Source organism: Xenopus tropicalis, chromosome 10, assembly GCF_000004195.4.
Source record: "Xenopus tropicalis strain Nigerian chromosome 10, UCB_Xtro_10.0, whole genome shotgun sequence".
Taxonomy (NCBI): domain Eukaryota; kingdom Metazoa; phylum Chordata; class Amphibia; order Anura; family Pipidae; genus Xenopus; species Xenopus tropicalis.
In genome coordinates this window covers 50,445,489-50,448,123 of record NC_030686.2, presented here as the reverse complement: position 1 = coordinate 50,448,123, position 2,635 = coordinate 50,445,489, and positions in this window count along the sequence as shown.

The following is a 2,635-nucleotide window of genomic DNA, read 5'->3' as shown; positions in this document are numbered from 1 at the left end:
AGTTCCAGGGGTACCCAGGGCACAAATAAGCACTCACCCCAAATCCCCCCTAACTGGCCTTCAGGCTGGGCCCCTTAGCCCATAACAAGGTTACAGATATATAGAAACATTGGGGTAACAGTCACCCCGCTATAGTTCCAGGGGTACCCAGGGCACAAGCACTCACCCCAAATCCCCCCCTAACTGGCCTTCAGGCTGGGCCCCCTTAGCCCATAACAAGGTTACAGATATATAGAAACATTGGGGTAACAGTCACCCCGCTATAGTTCCAGGGGTACCCAGGGCACAAATAAGCACTCACCCCAAATCCCCCCCTAACTGGCCTTCAGGCTGGGCCCCCTTAGCCCATAACAAGGTTACAGATATATAGAAACATTGGGGTAACAGTCACCCTGCTATAGTTCCAGGGGTACCCAGGGCACAAATAAGCACTCACCCCAAATCCCCCCTAACTGGCCTTCAGGCTGGGCCCCCTTAGCCCATAACAAGGTTACAGATATATAGAAACATTGGGGTAACAGTCACCCTGCTATAGTTCCAGGGGTACCCAGGGCACAAATAAGCACTCACCCCAAATCCCCCCTAACTGGCCTTCAAGCTGGACCCCCTTAGCCCATAACAAGGTTACAGATATATAGAAACATTGGGGTAACAGTCACCCCGCTATAGTTCCAGGGGTACCCAGGGCACAAGCACTCACCCCAAATCCCCCCCTAACTGGCCTTCAGGCTGGGCCCCCTTTGCCCATAACAAGGTTACAGATATATAGAAACATTGGGGTAACAGTCACCCCGCTATAGTTCCAGGGGTACCCAGGGCACAAGCACTCACCCCAAATCCCCCCCTAACTGGCCTTCAGGCTGGGCCCCCTTTGCCCATAACAAGGTTACAGATATATAGAAACATTGGGGTAACAGTCACCCTGCTATAGTTCCAGGGGTACCCAGGGCACAAATAAGCACTCACCCCAAATCCCCCCTAACTGGCCTTCAGGCTGGGCCCCCTTAGCCCATAACAAGGTTACAGATATATAGAAACATTGGGGTAACAGTCACCCCGCTATAGTTCCAGGGGTACCCAGGGCACAAATAAGCACTCACCCCAAATCCCCCCTAACTGGCCTTTAGGCTGGGCCCCCTTAGCTGCTCTGTGTGGCCCCCGGTACAGACACAGACCCAGGTATAACTTATTGGCTGAATCACTGGGGAATAAAGGGAAATGTTGCCGTTAGAAGTCAGTCAGGAAGTTGAGTTGGCGAGTTCTCCATCAGCAGCAGACACAAGGAAATATTTACTAAACCACAGAAAATGCAGATTTGGGTATTTTTAGGTGTTTAGTTGTGCAATAATAAATGACGCATGTGCCCCATACTAAGGCCGAGCTTTATATCCGACGCCCTGTTCTTACTTTGTTTGCAGAAGGCAGCCCCCAGTGTAATTGCCCCAGAAGCTCTAAAGGGATTGGGGTAGGATCTGGGCGAGGCTGTAAGGGTGGGGTGTGAGTAAATAGGGCTATGAGATAGTAAGTTCCAAGCAGATACTGTGGGGGCTGCGAGTTCTACAGGCACTTGGAAGTCATTTATGTTGGATATTAAAGGGCAACTTATTGCCAAGGCACAATGACTTGAAGCGATATTCAGCACAGAGAAGAGCTTGCAATCAAACTAAATACATAAATAAAGTTTCATTAATCGAAATTGGAATTAGCTGCTTCTGGCCATTATATATATAGGTTATTCAAAATGTTTGTGTTGTGGCGATGTGGGGATCTTGTCCTGCTGTCTCCATCTTGCTCTACTGTCTCCATCTTGCCCTGCTGTCTCCATCTTGCCCTGCTGTCTCCATCTTGCCCTGCTGTCTCCCTCTTGCCCTGCTGTCCCCATCTTGCCCTACTGTCCCCATCTTGCCCTTCTGTCTCCATCTTGCTCTACTGTCTCCATCTTGCCCTGCTGTCTCCATCTTGCCCTGCTGTCTCCCTCTTGCCCTGCTGTCTCCCTCTTGCCCTGCTGTCTCCCTCTTGCCCTGCTGTCTCCCTCTTGCCCTGCTGTCTCCCTCTTGCCCTGCTGTCTCCCTCTTGCCCTGCTGTCTGCCCTCTTGCCCTGCTGTCTCCCTCTTGCCCTGCTGTCTCCCTCTTGCCCTGCTGTCTCCCTCTTGCCCTGCTGTCTCCCTCTTGCCCTGCTGTCTCCCTCTTGCCCTGCTGTCTCCCTCTTGCCCTGCTGTCTCCCTCTTGCCCTGCTGTCTCCCTCTTGCCCTACTGTCTCCCTCTTGCCCTACTGTCTCCATCTTGCCCTACTGTCTCCATCTTGCCCTACTGTCTCCATCTTGCCCTACTGTCTCCATCTTGCCCCACTGTCTCCATCTTGCCCCACTGTCTCCATCTTGCCCCACTGTCTCCATCTTGCCCCACTGTCCCCATCTTGCCAAATCAGTAATGTAGTTAACCCCGTATATATCATGTTTGGGTGCAGTCATTATTGTACAAAGTGCTGGAGTAGGAAGGAGGTGCCAAGATGGCTACAGAGGATGTAAGTTGGCCTATAAATGGATCATTACCCAGATCACAAGGAGCCCTGGGTGGGGTAGTTTGTTGGTTTTAGTGTATTAGTGATGTAAGCACACAATCCACTCTACGCAGG